The sequence below is a fragment of the Haemorhous mexicanus genome, chromosome 8, assembly GCF_027477595.1.
Source record: "Haemorhous mexicanus isolate bHaeMex1 chromosome 8, bHaeMex1.pri, whole genome shotgun sequence".
NCBI lineage: Eukaryota > Metazoa > Chordata > Aves > Passeriformes > Fringillidae > Haemorhous > Haemorhous mexicanus.
In genome coordinates, this window is record NC_082348.1 from 1238033 (window position 1) to 1260650 (window position 22618).

The 22618-nt window shown below is 52.3% G+C and overlaps 1 protein-coding gene across 1 annotated transcript in view; it reads right to left on the reverse strand.

Annotated features, from left to right (window-relative positions):
* Positions 1-22618, reverse strand: part of FMNL2 (formin like 2) — a 122019-nt gene that overhangs the window by 58781 nt on the left and 40620 nt on the right.

A 22618-nucleotide genomic window follows, 5' to 3' on the forward strand; every position in this document is an offset into this window, starting at 1 on the left:
ATCCATGATCCTTCTCACTCAGGATATTCCAGGATTCTGCCAGGATATTATTATTATTATTATTATCATTATTATTATTGTTATTCCAGGATACCTTCTCTGAAACCTGGACTAAGGATTTTCTTACTCTCAACAGCCACTCCCTGCTGGGACACGGGATCCCAAACCACAATATTTTTACCTCCACGGGAAGCAATAGTTGTTGGGGTTTTCTTACATCCCTGCAAGGCACTACCCCGAGTGGCTCCTGAAATCCAAGTGCACTGCTCCCAGGTCCCTAACTGCAGCCACAGCAGCAGGATCTGAGGCAGAGGCTACTGAGCTGGCTCCAGGAGCTTTGCTGGAGTCCCACCCAACCAGGCACACTGGGTTTTCCTACTCCCTGTGGATCCCTGGAATGACTCACCAACGTCTCCTGGCCACTTCCAGCTCTTACAACCCTGAGCTTCACACACCCCAGTGCTTTTCAGTTAATGACAGGTCTATGTCCTGTGGTTTCCCTCTCCATCTTTTCCCAATTAGAGCTTTGGAGGCTTCTGAGAGCAGAGCTACTCCCTTCCTAAAACAATCCAAACTCCTGCCTGTGTCCCCCGTGTCACCACCCGCTGGTGCAGCTGGAGACCCTTTGCCAGCAGAGCAGATTTCCAGCAGCTCAGGAAGAGCTGCACCTTTAACTGGATCCCCAGCTTCCATGAGGATCCCATAAACCCTTTCCTGTCAGTGGGAACTGCAGCTGAAGCAGCCTCATCTTGTGCCCTTCATCCTCATTTCCATCCTCATCCCCATCCCTGGCTGGCCCTGCCAGGAATGGCTCCTCCCAATCCAGGTGAAAAATAACCACCCCCATTATTTTACTTCTAAAATTCAAATTCTATTTTAAAATTCTATTTTAACCCGGATTTAAACAATCCAGATTAAAAATAAATAAATTTCTGGCCAGGCTCTTTTGCCCCCCGTCCGAGCAGCCGAGTCCGGGTGAGCTCCAGAGCTTCACCCCTCTCCTTCCTCCCCCAGCCTGAGCAGTCAGTCCCACCTTCCTCACTGCAACTTTCCACTACCTCAGGGTGCTCCCAGGCCTGGGAGGGGGGAGAAGCCAAGCTCTGGCACGTCCCCCTGCCTGGAGAGGCCGCAGGAAAGCGGAGCCCTCCGCTTCCGAGCGCTCAGCAACACCTCCAGCACAGCCCTGGAGGAAGCACAGCTGGATCCTGCTCAGCCTCCTGCTGTCTGCAAGGGCTCCTGTCCAAGCCATCCTGGCTCCAGGAGCACGGCACTTGGCTCTTCTCCCCCGAATTCCAAAGTTATTCACGTCTGCTGCTGCCTGCCAAACAACCTGGGTAAGGTTTCCATTCCTCTGGTTTGCTCTGCCTTGGCTGGGTAAAGCTGGGCCTTACATTAATCACAGTAGCAGATGGAAAACTGGGGGGAGAACAAGCAGACCTCCAAAATATTAAACTGCCGAAGAGTTAAAAATAAAACCAGAGTGCAACAAGGAAATTTATGTATTTTTAACCTATGAAACAAAGCCCAGCTCCATCCAAACTGGCGGAGCCTCCAACTCCAGGTTTTGGCACTAAAAATCTCACTTGTGGACTCATCTGCAGGGTTTGGGCACCCCCACCACGGCCTGGCTTTGTCCTTGGTCTCAAACATGTCCCTTGGGGTTGTCCTGCTGTCCCCTTCCATGGGAGAAGGGCACCGAGGGAGCTGCTGGTGACCACACGTGGTGGCCCCAGCCCTTGGGGACAAAGTGCTCCTGCAGCCAGCATCATCCATGGAAAATGCTGAAATGCATCCCACGTGGCAGAGCAGGATAAAGCACCCAGCTGGAAAGGGAAGCACCAGCAGATGCCTCCAGGTGCCACCTGCAGCCCAGGTCACACCAGCACCAAGGCCAGTGCCAGCGGTGGAAGGACTGAGCTGGGCTTTTTCCAACTTATTCCTCATTTTCCTGAGGATTAAAAGGCCCCATGTTTTGGAAAACCAGTGTAGGAGCAACTCAACTGACTCAAAAGCATGAGCTCTGCTAATTAATAGCATTGCTAATTAATAGCATCGGGCTGCTGCTCTTATTGATCACCACATCTTCGAGCATCCCTTTTATTAATGAATCCTTAATGACATTAATTGTGCTGGGAATGAGCACAGAGTCCTCCTGACCCATTTGTTCCCAAGAACGGCCCTGGATGTGTCAGGAGGAGCTCATGAGGCCCTAAAATGTGGGATGTCCTCACCACCCAATGGATGGGGATGGAAAAAGGCAGGAAAGAGGGCCTGGCAAGGGAAGGTGAGGCTGACCAACACCAGCGCTGCAGGAAGGGACATCAACACCATCCCAGCAAAGAGTTAAACTCCCCACTTCCACAAAGGCACTGCTGGCCTTGAAAGGAATAAAGGTATCCCAGGAAATCCTCCTCTGCCAGGACATGGCCTGATGTGGCAGGTGAGGGTGAAGGGAATTCCCACTGCTCCTCCAAGAGACGCTGCACAGGAACTCAAACTCCTGAGAATTAATTCCCAGCTGGCTTTTCCTCCTGTCCTCCCTCTGACTGGGATTACTCCCACCTTCCACTACTCCCAGAGAGATGGAAAAGCAAACCTGGATCGTTTCTGCCTTCCCAACAGCACTCAGGACAAAAATCAGGGCTTTAAAACACCTCAGACAAGTTTTGGTCCTCGTGACTCGGACTCAGATTCACACAGCCACACCAAAGCTCTGCCTTACTCCAGGCTCCAAGGACTCCCTATCCCCACCTGGAACTTCCCAGTCCGAGTTTGTTCTCCAGCCCACCCCTGACACTTCCCAACTCCTCAGGCTCAGCCCAGCACGCTGCCTGCAGCTCTCTGGGGTTTATCTCACTTTCTCCACCACGACCAGCTGCAATCCTGGCTTTTCCTGCATTTCAGTCAGGGCTGTTTAAAGACAGAGCCTGAAGTATTTTTAACTTTTATTAATATCCAGTGAGTTCTTACAAAGCAAACCCAAACGTGGCTCCTAAGACAAGTCCATACCTCCCACCTCTGTAACACTGAGGCAGAGGAGCCCTTCCCTGGCTGGAGGGAGCCTGAGAACCAAACCCAGCTCCTGAGTGGGTCCAAGTTTCCTTCCTGGCACTGAGCTGCCCACATCCTCCCAGTGACCAGGATCCAAGAGCAACCAAATCCCAAAACCATGAAAAAGAGACCATAAATCAGTTCAGATGGGTTCACGTGACACTGTCACCCCTGGCTGTCAGAGATGGGATGGCTGAGGCTGGAAATGTTCCCTCACAACCCCTAAATTCAGCTGGTGTGAAAAGGAACCAGTTTGGAACGAGGAGGGTGCCCAGGCAGGAGCAAACCCAGGGCTCTGTGCCCATCCTTTGAGGCTGGAGCAGGACAACTCCAACTGGCCAGCTCAGACTCTCCTGGGACCACCAAGGGGACAGGGGCTGCTGGGTGGTGGCTTGGAGCCACCAAGAGTCCCCAGTGGGACCTCCTGCCTCCCCCAGTCACTAAATCACCTCTAAGCTGAGGTTTCCTAAAGGTCTGCCACACCTGGGTACATGCACAGGTGCATTCATGTGGCACCTGGGGACAGGGCTCAGAAGTGGCCTTGGCAGTGCTGGAGGAATTGCTGGATCTGATGATCCCACAGGGCTTTTCCAGCCTTAATGATTCCGTAATTCTTCATCCCAACACACTTCCCAGGTGAAACACACTGAGCAGATCACCCACAGCACAGGAGGGCAGTGCCAAGCAGGCCTCTTTAGCCTGGGGGAAAATTCCCAAAATCCCAGAATCATCCAGGTGGGAAGACACCTTGAAGATCATCGAGTCCATCAACCCAGCAACACCACAACCATCCCTAAACCACGTCCCCAGGTGCCACATCTTGACACTCCCAGAGATGGTGACTCCACCACACCCTTGGGCAGCTCATTCCAATGCCTGACTGCTCTTCCTGGGAAAAAAATTCCCAATATTTAACCTGAACCTCCCCTGGTGCAACTTGGGGTCATTTCCTGTCATCCCTTCACTTGGGACATGGCAGAGGAGCCCAAGCCACCTCACTCCACCCTCCTGTCCAGGAGCTGTAGAGATCAATGAGGTTCCACCTGTGCCTGTTCTTCTCCAGACAAAAATTCCTGAAGAGATTATAAAATTCCAGAAGAAATTACAAAATTCCAGAAGAAGCAGATCCGGCCCCAAACCTTCCTCACCCTGCCCTGACCCTGCCCTGTTCCTAACCCCTGTCCTGTGACCCTTTCTGCAGAAAAAGTCTCTGTGCAGCTCCAGGAGCTGCCTACCAAAACAACCTCGGGATTTTTGTACGGCATTAAAATTTAATTCCAGGGCCTGGCCTGTAAAACAGCCCTTAATATTCTCCTAGAATATTAAAATGCAACTTTTTGCAATTTTCTGTGCTGCTTAACTTCCCAGCCCTGCTCCAGTGTGTTTATTTAGGAAAGCCAGAGGCAAGTGAAGCTGAGCTCCAAGTTCCCTGACTTTATGAGGAATCCAAGCTAGGCTAAAATTAAATGTGCTTATTGTTCTAATCCTCCTTCTCTTCTCCTGTTTTTTTTTTTTTTTAATTAAACTTGTCTTTGATCTAAAAATACCAATGCTCTGCCTGCACCAGGCCTTTCTCCTCCTAAAGATGCCCTGGATCCGTAGGGAAGAGCAGGAGAAGCTCCCACAGCATGGGGGAGAGAGGACACGGCGTGTGGAGCTCATCCTTGGGAAGGGATTGGGACACACACCCAAGTCAAACTCTTGGAATTCTGGATCCGTGATTCCCCAGCGCATCTCTGTGGGCCTGAGGTCATCCATCCTTCATCTTTGGAAGGGGAAAGCTTCCAAAAGCATTTGGAAGGGGATGTAGAAAACTGTGGTGACAACCTGTGGTTCCACAGGATTCCTGAAGCACCCAGGAATCCTAGGGAAGGGAAGGGGGAATATTCCTCGGGACACCAGCACTTCCAGGGTGTTTATGGCCAACCAGCCCTGCTACACCACCATCCTGGAATCCTGATGGAGCCTGGCTTGGGGACAGCCAGGGCTTCCTGCCCCACGCTGGACAATGCCCACATGCAAGGCACACACTGAGATTCCCACGTTTTGCCCCCACTGTGGTTTTCCATGACTTTCCTGAGCCCTTCTGTGTCTTCCCTCCTCCCCCACGTGCAGCTCTGCTCCCTTTGATCAGCACTGCCATTTGCATATTTATCATAAATTAGCATTTCCTTCCCAGCTCCTGCCAGAGGTTAATGAGGGCACGGCAGGGATGGAAGCAGTGACAGGGAGCCACTGTGGGATCACTCCCTGAGGGATGGGACAGGCTGGATATGAGGGACCATTTCCTCATGGAAAGGGGGGTCAGGCATGGAACGGGCTGGGGAATGCCCATCCCTGGAGGAATTTAAAGCCACGAGGATGTGGCATTGGGAACATGGGGCAGTGCTGGGGAATGGTTGGATTGGAGATCCTGGAGAGCTTTTCCAACCTTCAGGATTCTCTGATCCTAAACCCCTTCTCCTCACACAGCAGTGGGGTCTCACTGGGAGAGCCATCCAACCCCAGTGAGGGAATTTTATCCAGGAAAGCTCTGGAAGGTTTTGGGGACTGAGGGCTGCAGTGACCACAGAGCTGCTTGTTCCTCTCAAAAATCCAGACTCAGCTTAATGGCCTCACGTTTTGGGAAAGCTGAAACCACACTAATTCACCACTGGAAAAGAATTCCATGGTAGGAATGCTTCAGAGGCCACGCCAGGCCTGACTCACTCTGAGCTCGTCCCATGGCTTCATCAGAACACCCACTGCTGATAAGGCAAACCACAAAATCCAAAATTAAAGCCCTTTCAGTGAAATGTCAGAGAGAGAGGCTCCCAAAGAGCCAAGAGGTGTATTCCAAAGGCTGTGCTGGGAATTGCACAGATGGTGGGCAGTGCCCACAATTCCATCCACAGGGCAGCCCGGAGCGCTGGGAGCTGCAGGGCACAAAAATGCTGGAAAACACACACAGAAGGGGTCCCAGCAATTTTTACATCTTTTCCACTCCTGTGCAGCCTCACAGCAGCACAGCCAGAGCGGTGAGGTCCGAGCATCCCTGCAGTTATCCCAAACACACCGAGGGATTTCTGCTTTTCTCTGGAACTCCTCCCCACATCCCACTACCAAAGCAGCTTTGCTGTGAGTCAGAAGATCCCATCCCCACCTCATGCTGCTGCCTACAATCCCTCTGGAAGTGGAGCATGTGTCACCTGTGGGGCTGCACTGCTGCTCATCCCTCAGCTGCTCAGGAGGAAGAGGAAAATTCCGGGCAGTGGCTCCGACTGACGCTGGCAGAGCCCATCTGGCAGCTGTGCACAGCCCACTGCACCACAGCTGGAGGGCATTTCGGGAAGGAATCCCTCCCTGGGAGGGTGGGAAGGCCCAGGAACAGATTGCCAGAGCAGCTGTGGCTGCCCCTGGATCCCTGGCAGTGCCCAAGGCCAGGCTGGAGTGCCCCGGGATAGTGGGAGGTGTCCCTGCCATGGCAGGGTGGGATGGATGGGATTCAATATTCCATGCCAAACCAGCCTGGGAGTCTGTGATTTCTGTGATGTCCCTGAGGATGAGAAGGGACTTTCAGAGCGTGGGTGGAACAAAATCCCCCCAAGCTCCCCTGACGTGGAGGATCCCTGAGTTCCCCTCCAAAGGGATGAGCTGGTCAGGGACGTTGGCCAAGTCAGCCTCATTCAGGAAAAGCTGGATAAAAGTCTCACCAAAATACCTCAACTTCACCTAACTGCAATTCTTAAGGCAGTTGATGATCCCAAATAATCCTACACACTCTTGTATGACAGAGATGATGTGTATTTTCCCATCAGAAATCGTGGAATTCCAGAGAGGCTTGGATTGGGAAGGGCCTTAAAGCCCATCCCGTCCATCCCTGACACCTCCCACTGTCCCAGGTGCTCCCAGCCCCATCCAACCCCTTTGGACACTTCCAGGGATGCCACAGCTTCTCTGGACAAGCCGTGCCCACAAAGACTCTCCTGACACATGGACAGAAACCCGTGGAATCCATTCCAAGTGAGCTTCTTATGCAACACCAACTGAGAGCTCAACAACAGCGCCCACCAAAAACCCCCACGTGCCAAAATCCCACCAGCACCCCCACAGGAGCAGATGGAAAACATCCCCCCCAGAGCCAGAATAAACCCCAGGGATGGGCTTCAAGGGACACAAATAAAATCCAAGAGCAAATCCAACCCACGGGCCAGGCATGGTTTAGTCCCAGGACACCCTGCTGGATGCTGCTCTAGGAACAAAACCTTCATTTCAACAATAGAAGGGTCGGATAAACCAAGAAAAATAAATGAAGTCAGGGATAAAAAGCCTGGTCCCAGGTTTTCTGTCTCCAGTGAATGTCAGCATGAGCCCTCCTTGGAAAACCAGGCCCCAGACAAAACTGCTGCTTTGGAGGCAGCCAGCAACTCACTCAGATGCCCAGAACTGGAGCCTATTTTTAATTTTTTAATTCTCCCTGAGCTCCCAATTCTCTCTTCCCAACATCCTCCAGCCAGTCCAGGTCTCTGCACTCCCCTAACTGCCCAGAGGGAGCAGATAAATCAAAAGAACTCCTCAAAAAATGCAAATTATTTACATCCCTCTTTGCTGCACTCAAGTGCTTGCTGAACAGGGAAAGCAATTTATTTGGAATTCTATTACACCTAAAAATGTAAACACAGAAAAGGCTCTCACACACCAAGCCTCAGTCCCAAGGGAATTTTTCACAGCAAGTCACAAACCTGGATTTATACTGGAAATATTTACAGGTCTCACTACTGCAGGCACCACTCCAGCCCGGCAGAGGAGGAGCAGGGAAGCCAAAATAAACCCAAATCCCGTGATTTTCCAGCCCTAATGAACAACAATTCCTGCAGCAGGGCTGCTGTGTCCTGTGCTCCGGTGTCACTGTCCCCAAGGCTCCCTGGCACTGTCTGCCTGGGCTGGCAATAAACCACTGAAACGTGTCCCACCCCACATGGACAATGTGAGAGTGATTCAGTGACCAAAATTCAGCGTTTTCAGACACCAGCCCTGCCTTCTGCTGCTTCACCAGACACAAACTCCATGGCACCTCTCTGAAATATTATTCCTGCAGTGTTCAAGGCAATCCCCACGGATTTGCCAAGAAGGAGGCATCAGGATTTCAGGGAATGCAGGTGGCCCTGGGCAAACACCTCTGTCTGCCCTTCCTTTGCTGCTCTCCCAGAAAACCCAGTGTCCTAATTCCAGATTCATTCACCTGTCCTGCCTGGCCCTGCTCCCTCCTCCTGGACACAGATATTTTACAGATGTCAGACCCAGAAATGCATCAGCATTAAGTTTCCTTCAATTTCTTTGGATTTGGGGAAGTTTATCCCCACTTTCAGTGGATTTCCATGGATCTCAGGGTGGGTAACCCAACTTTCCTTGAGTTTCCCTGGGTCTGAGGGGATTTATGCCTAATTTCTTTGAGTTTCCCTGGATCTGGGGGGGTTTAAACCTTATTTCCTCGATTTACTCTGGATCTAGGAGGGTTTAAACCTTATTTCCTTGATTTACCCTGGATCCAGGGGGGTTTCAACCTCATTTCTTTGAGTTTCCCTGGATCTGGGGGGTTTCTTATTCTTATTCTTTTAGTTCTTATTTCTTATTCCTTATTTCTTTTAGTTTTCCTGGATCTAGGGGGGTTTATCCCCACTTGCCTTGAGTTTCATGGATCTGGTGGAGGGTTTTTTTTCCTTGAGTTTTCCTGAATTTGAGGGCGTTTATCCCCCTTCCCTTTTATTTTCCTGGTTCTGGGTTTTTTTTTTCGTCATTTCTTTGAGTTCCTGTGGATCTGGATGGGTTTATTCCCCCTTCCCTCATATTTCCCTGGATCTAGGAGGGGTTTCTTCCCTATTTCCCTGAGTTTCCCTGCATCTCAGGTGGTTTATCCTTTTTTCCTTGAGCTTCCCTGGAGCAGCCATACGAGGAGCAGCTGAGGGCACTTGGTTTGTTGGAGAAAAAGAGTGAGGGGAGACTTATCCCACTTTGGAGCTTCCTCCTGAGGGATCACTTTGCTTATTCCTTAAGCACTTTTCCTGTGGCTGTCCCAAACCAGTCCCAAGGTAGGTGGTAGACCAATAAATGTTTGAAGTCGCCCATAAAATCCCTACTAGGTTACTTTTTCCAAATAAATCTGTGGCTGTGCTGGCTGGGCTCCCACTCCTGAGGCAGTTCTGGATGCTATTTTTAATCTCTGTGAGAAGATGAATCCCAAATTTCTGGGCAATGTAAGCAGGCACCTAAACTCAGGAAAAGAAGGGAGAGGCAGAGGGAAAAGAGAAAAGAATTTCTCTCCAGCTCCTGTCATTCCAGAGTCATCCTTACAACTGAATCCCACAGGATTTCTCACCTGATGGCAACACATGTTTACAATTCCCTCTATTTATCCACAAATATGTTTCTAATTTCATCTTTTCATGTCAGACACACTTCACCTGCTCACCCTCCCAGACACCCCCCTCGTGATCCTCCCGCTGCAGGAAGCCTGTAACCAGACAAAGCTTGGATTCCATCAAAATTCCCTTTGATGAACGTTTACAAACTGCAAAACAACAGGAACTGTGATGGAGAATTGTGCTGCAACACCACACACTGGTACCTCCTGCCAGAGGCACACCAAGGGTGCTGCCAAAATCATGGAATCATGGAATCCTTGAGGTTGGAACAGACCTCCAAGGCCACTGAATCCAACCTGTGATGGATCACCCAGCCCAGAGCACTCAAGCTACGGCGCTGATGGCACCAAAATGGGGAAATTATTCCACACACCTGCTCCTCCTTGGTTTCCTTAAGGCACAACTGTCCCTAATTCCTGGCTGAATCAATTTGGCTGTCAGGATGGTTCTGGAGAAGGAAGCTGGATTCAGTTATCAGTGAATACCCCAGGCCTGTGAGGTGCAGCTCCCAGGCAGAACGAGCTGGGCTGGCTGTCAGCACAATCAGGAACTGAACAGCTTCAGGCCTGAAGACAGAAACAGCCAAAAATTATTTCTAAAGAGGCTTTCCTGGGAAGATTTTCATCCCCAAGTCCTTCCCCTGGGGGCAGGTGGCACCTGTGTGCAAGGGTGTCACCCACGAGTGAAACTCTGGGATTTCACGGTCACCCACCAGTGAAACTCTGGGATTTTCACCTCTGGCTTTGGAAGTGCTGACATGAAGAGAGCTTTGTGAAAGGAGCCCTGGCTCTCCTCAGCTTCCCACGCCGGGAGCTGGGAATGGGAATTAGGTTAAAGAGCTCCTGGGCTCCCAGGCAGAGCATGGCACGGAATGAAAAGGAGCCCTGGCTGGCACATGACCGGGATGAGCAGCAGGATTAATCCCACCCTGGCACCAGGAACAGCCAGCTCCCAGCCTGGCGTTGGGACGAGCACCAGGCCAGGCTGGAATACCTCAAATTCCACTTGAAACGGTGCAAAAACAAACCAAAAATCCTTTTATCCACTAAGTATGATCCAAGTCTGGCACGGGCAGCTCCACCCTCGGAGGGCAAACGGGATCCAGCCCTGAGCAACTGCTGGGAATGCCCCAGCCTGTCAGGGATTCCAGGGAAACTCACTGGTGATGGGAGAAGCAGCAGCAATCCCACAGCACAGGGCAGACAGAGCTGAGGAAGTTTTGTGCTCCAGATCACAAACAGCTTTTACCTTTAGCTGGAGTTGGCAAAGCAGAGAGATTCTTCCCAGCAATGGTACTTCCTTATCAGCCCCACACTTCATCATCCTTATCTGCAAGAACTCCGAGATGCTATCGGCAGGTCCCCGCTTCCGTGGCTGCAGGAATGCCAAAAAACCAGCCAAGAATGGCAAAAAAACCAGCCAAGAATGGCAAAAAAACCAGCCAAGAATGCCAAAAAACCAGCCAAGAATGCCAAAAAAAAACCACCCAAATCCCCTGTGTGAGCTCAGCCACACTGCCTGGATGGGGTGCATCGGGGAGCAGGGATCAGCTCCCCCTCCAAGCCTCAGCACAGGTCCCACTGCCAGCAACAGCTCCTGGGGGAGACCATCCCTGCTGGGAGCTGTGTGTTCCTGGGGCTGCTGTGCTTCCCCTGGGATCATGCCTCAGCTCCAGGGCTTCCACAACACCACCTCTAGAACCCACTGAGGCTGTCTGGAAGCCCTGCTGGAGGCATTCTCACAAGACCCAAATTTTGGGTCCCACACAAGGTGACGTGGTGCCAATCTGGAGACTTTGGGGAATTCTCCCCTCCCAGCCTCACCTGCCCCTCCAGTTGTCTGGAACCCGCTCAGGGATGGCCAGCAGGACTTGTGGGCTCACTTTTGGGGCACAAAGATGAAAAGAGAGCCCCACACCAAGGAGTTGTGGATCTGGCTGTACCCAACACGGAGCAGTGACACCAGCATCCCAGAGCAGGGGGGAGTGATGGCACAGCCAGTGGAGCAGCTGTCCCAGGACAAATCCAGACCAATGGAACTCTTGGATGGGGTTCCAGCACCATGGATCCCCTGAGGGAAGGCTCCAACCCCAGGGTGCCACCAGCACCCCCATTCCCCATGGGAGCTGGTGGGCACAGGCCAGACCCATCCTTCCAGAAGGCTCCAACTCCTCCATGCCTTTGGGAATGTCTTCTCCAGCTCAAGAGGCACCAGAGATTATGGGAAGATTGCAAATCCCTGAATTACCAAGGCTGCAACCAACTGCTCCTAATGATGCCCCTTTGGAACATATGCTCAGCCTTCTGTCACCGCACTCAAAGTGGCTTTGGAAGCAGGGATGCCCCAGCACAGCCCCACAAACAGGATTTCACACTTCCAGGGTGGAATTCTGCCTTTGATCAGGCACTGGGGGACAGCAGCACCCCCAGGCACCCACACAGCTCCACAGGGAAGGACCAAGTTGGAAGATTTGGGTTGGGACTTGGCAAAACAGCTCCTCAAAATTTAGTTCCAGGCAGAGGGATGGCCCTGATCCCCAGGGAATGTCACAGTGTCACATCCCCAGGGCTGCCAGAGCTCAGGGAATGCTTGGACAAGGCTCTCAGGGATGCACAGGGTGGGACTGCTGGGGTGTGTGTGCAGGGCCAGGGGCTGGATCCATGATCCTGCAGGCCCTTCCAGCTCTGGCTTTAGGTGGAAAGGGAAATTCCTACAGCAGCCAGGCACCTCCAGCACTCAGGGGAAAAGGGGATGGGGGGAATGTGAGGCCCCCAAAGCAGGGAGGACACACTGAGCAGGAGCAGCAGCCCCGGAGATCCCGGCTGCTCCCACGGCGCCGCGGAGAGAGGCTGGCTCTGCTCCTGGGAACAGCACACCCAGAGCCATGCTGGGCACAGCACAGCTAATTAGTGTCCTTTTCTGTCACTAATGAGGGTGGGAAACAGCACGGGACGTGTGATGTCTGTGTTCCAGGACGGCTGACAAGCCTTCCCAGCCCAGAGAGCGAGGGGCTGGGATAAGCTCCCTCTGCAGGAAGGGAATTCCAGCTCCATGGGCAGGACTGGGAGCTCCACACCCTCCTGCCAGGGTGACACAGGGGACAGAGTGAGGAGCACCCAGCCATGCTGCTCTTACCTCCACTGCCAGCAGGGAAGAATCCTGATTTACAGCCCTCATTCCCTCCTGGATGCCCAATCCAGGTGGTTTTCCTTTCAAGACAGGTGCCCACACTGAGCTGGCACAGTCGATGAGGAAACCAAACCAGACCAAACCCCACAACCCCAACACAAAGCACCAGTTTTATAAACACATCTTCCCCTTTCCTTTGGGCAGCGAGGTCTGTGCCAGCCTCAGAAGTCCAAGAGCTCAATCCTTCTCCATAATCCCATTTATTTCCCCAGCTGCATTTCAGCCTTTTAAACAATGTAAGACAAAGGCACACCTGCAATTCCCTCTTCAATGCCTGTGCTCCAGACCAGTGCAGGGAACAGCCCCATGACACCTTCCTTCCAAATGTCACCTCAGCAGATGGCAGAGAGAGCCCAGGAGGGACAGGTGACAGCAAAGGCAGCAAAGCACACAGCCTGCTTTCCTTGGGCTTTCTTTGAAATTTCCTTGGAAATGATGTGGCATCAAAACCGACTTGGCACAAATAACAATTGTGGAATTAGGGCAGGACCTGGACACGGCCTCTTCCCAGACTTGCAGCAGCCATCTGGGGAATCTGAGCTGATACTCTGTATTTGAACAGCATTTATTTCATATTTCTAAGGTACAAGGTGGATTAGGTGGACAAGGATTTATTCCAGGAACTCCTCAAAGGATTTATTCTAGGAACTCTTCACAGGATTTATTCCAGGAACTCCTCACAGTGTAAGGTGAAACAAATCCTTGAATTTGAGTGAAATGGTGGAAACTGATTCTCACAACAGATTCCAGGATCCTGCCAGCTGAGCATGGATGGATGGATGGAGGGATGGATGGAGGGATGGATGGATGGATGGATGGATGGAGGGATGGATGGATGGATGGATGGATGGATGGATGGATGGATGGATGGATGGATGGATGGATGGATGGATGGAGGGAGGGATGGAGGGATGGATGGAGGGATGGATGGAGGGATGGATGGAGGGATGGATGGATGGATGGATGGATGGATGGATGGATGGATGGAGGGATGGATGGATGGATGGATGGATGGAGGGATGGATGGATGGATGGATGGATGGATGGATGGATGGATGGAGGGATGGATGGATGGATGGATGGATGGAGGGATGGATGGAGGGATGGATGGAGGGATGGATGTGCTGACGGGGATGGGGGTGTGCCAAGGACAGGGGGCACAGGGCAGCAGCTCAAATCCCAGGAAATCATGGAATCATTTAGGATGAAAGAGACCTCTAAGGTCATCAAGCCCAACTCAGCCCAACCCCATCAGCATGGTCAGAACTCTGCCTTTCCAACCTGCACAGAATCCCAGGAATTCAGCCCAAAACCTCAGGCTCAAAGTCACCTGAACAACACATCCACAGGGATGAACACAAGAAAATCCACACAAGAGCTGCCAGAGCATCCAGAGGGGAATGAGGAGAGAGGCTGGGACTGTTCCAGCTGGGAAATGGGTCACTGAAACAGCACTTGGCTCATAATTAACCCCCTGCATTAATCAGGCTGCTTGGGAGGGTGGAATCCAGCAGGAAGAGCTCAGGAGCTCCTGCCTGGATGCCCGGAGCTCCCATGTCAGCACCCACCAGGAATGAGGAGTTATCTCTGGGCACAGGGCAGGAGCTCTGTCCCACAGGGAATGTTTTCCCCTCCCAGGCATCAGCTGGGAGCTCGGCTCAAGCCTTGGAATGAGATTTAAGTGCCCTGAAAGAAACAGCAGCTCTGGGGAGCAGCAGGAGCCACGGGAATTCTCCTCCATGCCATGGCACCCTGGGAATGGGGCTGGCCTCCAGGGGAAGCAGGGAAATCCTGCATGGATCAAACTCCTGCACGTGCTGGGGGCTCAGCAGGAACCTAGGCTGATCCCTAGGGAAAGGAGAGCAGCAGTGTCCCTGCACTCTGCCTCTGGCTGGAAATTCAGGACAGAATTCAGGATATAATCCAGTGTGTGGGACTCAATAACCACCCACCTTTTTTATGTAAGGCAGCAAAATAACAGATAAATCCAGCATTTAGAGCAAAATCTGGTTATTTTGCTCTTAAATTCCCAACCCTGCACCTCCAGCATGTGCTGGGGAGCAGATTGGATACTTCAAAATCCCACTTAGCCTCTTCACCTGCATCCCAGTTTCCTCCCCAGCTCCCAGTTCAGGAAGGAAAACAAGAATCCCTCATGGACAAGGGCCAGGGGAATGCTCCTTGCCCTGGGCTAAGGGACCAGGAGGTTTTTCTGCGGCCAAAATGTTATTTTTATAAATATTTGCCAAGCTTAATTACAACAAAAATATTCCAAACATCTTTTTTCCTGCCTCTCAGAAAACCCGTTGCTAAAGGTTCCCTTGGAGGAGCTGAAACCCAACCAAGCAGAGCCTTCTGAAATGCAAACCCTCCCTGAACAAGTCAAAAGCAAAAATGGGATGCTGGAACAGCTTCTGTGTCCAAACACAGACAGGAAAACAAGCATGGATAAAAGGAAAAACCCGGCCAGAGAACAAGGAGTGGTGGGACTGCTCCGTGTGGGCTCAGGGCAGGTGGGCAGGCAGATGGAACAGCCTCATCCCAGATGGACACACGGCTCCAGAGGGTCAGCACGGAGCAGGAACCCCTGACAGTGGGACAGCAGGGCTGGAGCAGGGCCAGGGAAGGGAACAGACTGGGAAGGGGCTGGAGAATCCCTGAGGGGGCTGGGAAGGGGCTGGAGAATCCCTGAGGGGGCTGGGAAGGGGTTGGAGAATCCCTGAGGGAGCTGGGAAGGGGCTGGAGAATTCCTGAGGGAGCTGGGAAGGGACTGGAGAATCCCTGAGGGGGCTGGGAAGGGGCTGGAGAATCCCTGAGGGAGCTGGGAAGGGGCTGGAGAATCCCTGAGGGAGCTGGGAAGGGGCTGGAGAATTCCTGAGGGAGCTGGGAAGGGGCTGGAGAATCCCTGAGGGAGCTGGGAAGGGGCTGGAGAATCCCTGAGGGGGCTGGGAAGGGGCTGGAGAATTCCTGAGGGAGCTGGGAAGGGACTGGAGAATCCCTGAGGGGGCTGGGAAGGGGCTGGAGAATCCCTGAGGGGGCTGGGAAGGGGTTGGAGAATCCCTGAGGGAGCTGGGAAGGGGCTGGAGAATCCCTGAGGGAGCTGGGAAGGGACTGGAGAATCCCTGAGGGGGCTGGGAAGGGGCTGGAGAATCCCTGAGAGAGCTGGGAAGGGGCTGGAGAATCCCTGAGGGGGCTGGGAAGGGGCTGGAGAATCCCTGTGGGAGCTGGGAAGGGGCTGGAGAATCCCTGAGGGGGCTGGGAAGGGGCTGGAGAATCCCTGAGGGAGCTGGGAAGGGGCTGGAGAATCCCTGAGGGGGCTGGGAAGGGGCTGGAGAATCCCTGAGGGAGCTGGGAAGGGGCTGGAGAATCCCTGAGGGAGCTGGGATGGGCTCAGCCTGGAGCAAAGGAGGATCCCCAGGGATCTTTTCCCTCTCTGGAATTCCCTGCCAGGAGGGGACAGCCGGGGGGGTCGGGCTCTGCTCCAGGGAGCAGGGACAGGAGCAGAGGGAACGGCCTCAGGCTGGCCCAGGGCAGCTCAGGGTGGATTTTGGGGCAATTCCTTCAGGAAAAGGTGCTCAGGTGGGGTCCCCATCCCTGCAGGGATTTCAGGGCCCTGTGGATGTGGCACTGGGGACATGGGGCAGGGGTGGCCTGGGCAGTGCTGGGGATGGTTGGACTCCATGGTCTCGGGCAGCTGACAAGAACAGCTCCATCCTCTCCAGACAAACACCTGAGGCAGAACTGGTTCCAAGCCCTTTGCTCATCCCAGCTAATCCTGGATGTCCTGAGGCCAGGCAAGCAGGAATTCCTGGCTATCACTGCTCCCACCAGCCTGGCTGTCAGGAGAAGGAACACAAACACTTGGGATTCCACAGCCAGTGCTTCCCATGGACTGCAATCCCTGGAATTAAAAAGGGCACTTTCCCTGCTCAGTCATACCATTAATACCAGCTTAAAATGAAACCAAAAGAGAGCATTATAAAACCAGTGTGAAACCTTCCAACACCACATCCATCCCAATCCCTCTGGATTCCCTAAAATGAGACAGAAATACTGGAAGACACACAAAAGGCCACGCCAGGCACCTGTGAAGGGGAGGGCAAGACAATGCTGTTCTTTAATCACAAAATCATGGAATTCCAGACTGGATTGTGTGGGAAGGGACCTTAAAAACCTCTCATTCCACCCCCTACCATGGGCAGGGACACCTTCCACTGGACCAGGCTGCTCCAAGCCCTGTCCAGCCTGGGTTTGAACACCTCATTTTTTGCATTTCTGTGCCTCTGAGAAAACACCTCCCTCACTGTGCTTCATTAATAAACCTTTCCCAAGTGCTCTGAGTATCCAGGTTATTATTTCTACCAGAAAAGTGATCAAATCACCTCTATAAACACATCACAAGAGACATTGCTTCAGATCCTTCCTGAATTTCACAGAAAAGCAGGAACTGGGCCCTCATCTGCCCCCAAACCCACAGCCCTGCACCCCGACCTGATGGTGATGAATCAGTTTGTGGAATCAAGTTCACACCACCCTGAGAAACACAGGCCTTTGTCCAAAAGCATTTGTCAGAACAAAAACAGAACCACCCAAAACTGAACTCCACTCAAGTACTTAAAAAGGAGGAAGGGCAAGGAAGGAGCAGACAGGGCTGGACATGAGGGATTTGGGCTGGAAAGGACCATCTGACAAGGATACCCACAAATTAAGAAATGCAAGAGGCAGGAGAGGGATTGATGCAGTATTTTCTGCAGGGTGGCAAGATTTCTATCAGGGAGATGCTGTCTGCCACTCTCAGGGGCTGAGGTGGCAGTGGGAGCTGTGTTATCCCAACACCTTCTATGGAAAAACACCTTTCTGCCAAAAAGGCCCCACAAATCACTCCAAAAGCAGGATCAGGGGCACTTGTGTCCCTAAGGATAAAGCCAAGTGAAGCACCAGAAAAAATGCTTTTACAAGGAGCCCCATAAAGACTGGAATTGATTTAAATCTTTTAAATCCACCCTTGTTTTCCCTTCACCAGGAGCATCACCACTGACCCCGTGGAGATGGGATCCCAAAGGGAGCTTTCAGTGATCCCAGAATCCCAGAATGGGTTGGGCTGGAAATTGGAGCTCATTCAGTTGGAGCTCATCAGTGCCACCCCTGCCATGGGCAGGGACACCTTCCACTGTCCCAGGGTGCTCCAAGTCCCATCCAACCTGGCCTTGAGCAGTGCCAGGGATGAGGAGTTCCCAGAGTGAGGATGGGATCCCAAAGGGCAGAGAGTGAAGATGGGATCCCTTTGGGATGTGCTCTGGGATGATCTTGCTCCAGCAGGGAGGTTGGACCAGACCACCGCACTGGGGTCCCCTCCATCCCATGAGGGCCACCAGAAACACCACGAAAACCCAAACCAGGAAAGCTCCAGCCTGGAGGCACCTGGGAAGACGCCAGGGGAGCAGGAGCAGGCAGGAGGAGGGATCTGAGGGACGTGCCAAGGCTCCAGCCCCTGCCCAGGTGCGAGAACACCCCGGCGGGGCTCTCCCAGCCCAGCAGCTCCCGTGGCTTTGCTGAGGAAGCAGGGCCAGCTGGGATCCCAGCCCCGAGCCCAGCTGGCCCCGAGCTCCCCCAGATCCACCCAGAGAGCTCCGGCCAGCGCAATCCGGGCGCGGCGATCCCCGCGGGGATCTCGGCGTTCCGGCGCTTCCCAACTTCCCTGACAAGCACGGATTCCACGGACAGCCAAGCACGAGGGCAGAGGGCTATTTTCACTCAACATCTTTTACTGATTAGGGCCTCGTGGTCTCCACCAAAACATCCAACACAACACAGCAAAGCCACGACTAAAGGCGACACACGGAGCGGGGTTTTGGGGACACCGCACGCTCCGGGTCCTCTCCCGGCTCCAGCACTCATCAGAACCCCGGGAAGCTGCCTAAGAAGCTCTAATTAATTAGAGTCATTACCCAAGTCATGCTGTTTCCCTGTTTAGATACATTTAAACTTCATTATTTCAGCCCAGGATTTTCTCCTGTCTCAGCTTTCCACACACCAGCTCTGCCATGGCCGTTTTCTGCTCCGGGAGGGAGAAAAATCCCTGGGATCTCCAGCAGCCCAGGGAGGGACACAGCCAACACCTCCAGGCCAGCAGAGGCTGCTCAGGGAGGAACCCCAGGGAATTATGAATAATGCAGGAATCTCAGCACCGATCAAGGCCTGTCAGGATTTCATTTAGCAGAAAACAGGGATCATTCTGCCTGTTATTCAACCCAAAACTCCTTCCCACCCTGTGCTGTTCGATTAAACACAACGAGCTCCACGCTGACAGCCAGGATGCTCCTTCTTCCACACCCCAGGATTTCAGGCACTGCTGTCAGGGCTTTCCATCCAGTCTTAAGGGAGATTTATTTATCAGTATTGAGCTTGCTTCTGTTCTTACCAAAGCCTGACAGTTCTACAGAACTTTCAGCCTCATTATTGGTCCAAAGAGCTGAGTCAGCCCACATCCCACCTGAAATCCAACATACTCTAAAGATGGGAATCCACCTCAGCATATTCCTCTTCCACCTCTTCAAGCTCTTCCAGCACCTTTCCCAGGTGAATCTCAGCCCAAAATTCAGAGCAGTGACAAACCCCAGAATCTCCATCCATGACTTCCATCTGCATCCAGCCACTCCCTGCACTTCCAGGGCTCTCTGATGCCCCCAGTTTTGCAGCCAGGCTCAGCCTCTGGAAGCAGGACAATGCCAGGAGGCTTCCCTGAGGCTCAGGACTGCATCCCAAGGAGACCCTGCACAGCAGCACTGTCCTGAGCGAGCTCGGGCTGTGCCTTCAGCTATGTCACTGCACTGCTCACAAAGAACAGGCTGCTTTCTCAGGATTCAGTAAACAGGCTCCTTCTGCCAATTATGCAAATCAGATGCAGATTTATCCCAACAGACTTGGCCAGTCCCACCAAGGAGAAGGGAACAGCAGCATCCCAGTGGTCTCAGCCCTGTCCTGGTGCTCCAAGAGGGGATCCCGAGCCAAATCCATGCCCTGACATGGCTGGAAGGGCTCCCCTCCCTGCCCCCCACCCTGCATAGCAGAGCCAGGGCACCTCTTCCATCCCAAACTTCCAACCACCCCACATCTGGATCACCTTTGGTTTGATTTCCAAGATTCTGGTTAGTTTTCCTCAGTCCTTCATGGAGGTGACATTCAAAGCACCTGTGGGCCCACAGACCCCTCCTGCTCCATCCACACCTTTGGAATTGGGGTATCTACCCAGACAGGGAACAAACACTCCTCACACCAAAAATCCCACTTCAGCCCCAAATCCCATGGGAGAATGGGATGGTTGTGGGAATGGTGTGGCACAGCCCTGAGGGGATGTCAGGCCCATCACCTCCAACACCTTCCATCCACACTCCTGCTCTGCCCCTTTCTGAAGGCTCCGACACCACCTGGGTGCTAAACCCTGGCTCTGTTGCTCAGCTCTCCTGCAGAACATGGCTCTGGTTTGGAAGAGCATCCCATGGATTTCCTGGTATCCCATGGATTTCCTGGTACACGGCGCATGCTGAGGGGGGTTTTGGGATTCACTTCCTGCAGGAGCTGTTTGAAGCCAAATGACAAAGTCTCAGCATCAAGGTGAGGATCATGCTGCTAATATGATGCAGCCTAAAAACAGTGGGGTTATTTTGTTCTTAAAAAAATTTTCACAGAATTGTTTGATTGTGTTTTCTGGGCTCCACAGCCACCTGGCAAACAGGAGGTGCCAAAAACTCCCATGGAAGGCAGCAGGAATTCTTTGCCACGCTGGGCATTTTCCCACCCTGCACTTCAGAACATCCCCTCCCCTTACATAACAACTCCCTGCTGGAACTGCCTTTCTAAACCCACATCCAGACGTGTTTTGGAAAATTTGACTTGGAAGATGTTCTGGATGAGCCCTTCTGGAGACCAACACGGCCCCTCCCAGGGTCACACCTGGGGCCTGGGGGCTCCCCCCTCTTCCTGCTCAGGGGAACTCTGCAGAACTCCTGGAACCTGCTCCAGGGACAGGATTAGGACTCGGCTCAGGAGCTGAGCCCAGCTTTGGAGTCGGCTGCTGACCAGCTCTGCACTTAGGAACGGGGAGACACACCCTTGGGACAGGAACTTGTTTGTTTAGGGGATCACTCAAGGATTTAGGAACTGATCTTTAGATCCCAGGAAGTCTTCTTAATTGCTGATGAGGCAGTGGCCAAATTGTCAGGAAGATGGGTGGGATTGAGGGAACAATCAATCCATGGACATAGAGCAAGGAAGATGCAATGAGATGTATCCAACAGGGACTTGGCACCCACAGCATCAAGGCTGAGTGCTTGGATAACTGATCCCAAACTCTGCTCCTGCCTCCCAACATTCCTCCCAGCCCTGGATCACCAGGGAGCAGGTTAGGATTGCTCTGGAGTCCACCATCACCACACATCACAAACACAGACTTAATATTTCTCATACTATTCCTCATTTCAGTAAGAATCTCTAATCTCAAAGTTACCCCCCCCAAAAAAGGTCTTTAAAAGGAACAACAACCAAATCCCCCTAAAATGCAACTCAGACTTAATATTTCTCATACTATTCCTAATCTCAGAAAGAATCTCTAATCTCAAAGTTACTCCCCCCCCCAAAAAAGTCTTTAAAAGGAACAACAGCCAAACACCCCTAAAATGCAACTCACAAACAAGTTTTTCACCTTCTGAGAAAGCCCCAAAGTGCAAAACCCCAAAGGCACCCCGACGAGGGAGGTCACTAATTAAAACATCAGCAGGGATTAAAACAAAAACCCCACCAAACCCCCAACCTGCTTAAGGTTGTTCTTTAATTAGATTTGTTTACAATAGCAATAGTATCGCTCCGGAGATATTCTGGGAAGCTCCTGCCAGAAGTGATTTACCTTCCTCAGCAGGAAAGGTCAGGCAGGGAGCAGCTTTTAGCACTTTCATGGACATCTGCTGATGCATCCGGAACACAAAGGAGGAGGCAGGAAAGGCTGCAGTCAGGCAAACCCTCTGAAATATGTTTCTGTCCAAACAATTTTTTTTTTTTTTGGTATCCCAAGAACAATCAAGTAAACTTGGGTGGGTGTGTTTCAGGGCTTATTAAAGTGCTCTCCAAATTCTGCTTTTTGGTTACTATGAAACGGGGCTGGGGCTGATGTCAAGCTTTGACAGGCTCTGAGAGCCCACAGAAGCTGACAGAGGTGCAGCCTCATCCCCAGAGCCTCCACGCAATGGGAGGCAGCAAAAATCATCCCCACGGGTGGCTGAAGAACTCAAATTATTTACAGCCAAAAAGGCAGGACCTCCAAATGGAGGGGAATTGTCACTGGGAATTGTTGGCATCTGCTGGATGCCTTTCATTCCTGGATCAAAGTTCTTCAGGAACCTGAAGCAATTAAGGCTCACAAAGCCCTGTGAATCACGGAGGTTTTATTGGGATTTCTCCAGGCTCAGCTGAGAGCAGACACACTCTGGGCTTTGAAGGTGATTTGGTTGCTCAGGATTGAGGTGAGAGGTCTTTGTGAACTTCCCATCCCTGGCAGTGTCCCAGGCCAGGCTGGACAGGGCTTGGAGCACCCAGGGACAGTGGCAGGTGTCCCTGCCTGTGGCAGGGGGTGACACTGGATGGGCTTTAAGGTCCCCTCGAGCTGAAACCATTCCATGATTCCATGAGCACTGAAAGTTCTACAGGATGCTTCCAGAAGTCTGAAGTTTATGTGGAAAGCCATGAAAAACCAGGATTTACCTGCACTGCAGGCTCCTGCCCTGACAGCATCCAGGGAACAGGGATTCCTCCCTCGTTCTCTCTCATGGTTTGACTCCCTCCTTAATGCCATTTGCATAATTAATTACTACAGTGTGTTTGCTGCATTTAAAGTTTAACAATCCTCAAGGCTCTGAAAAGAGCTTTACAAGTTCATGTGTCACAAAATCCCAGGATCACTGAGGTTGGAAAAGCCCTCCAAGGTC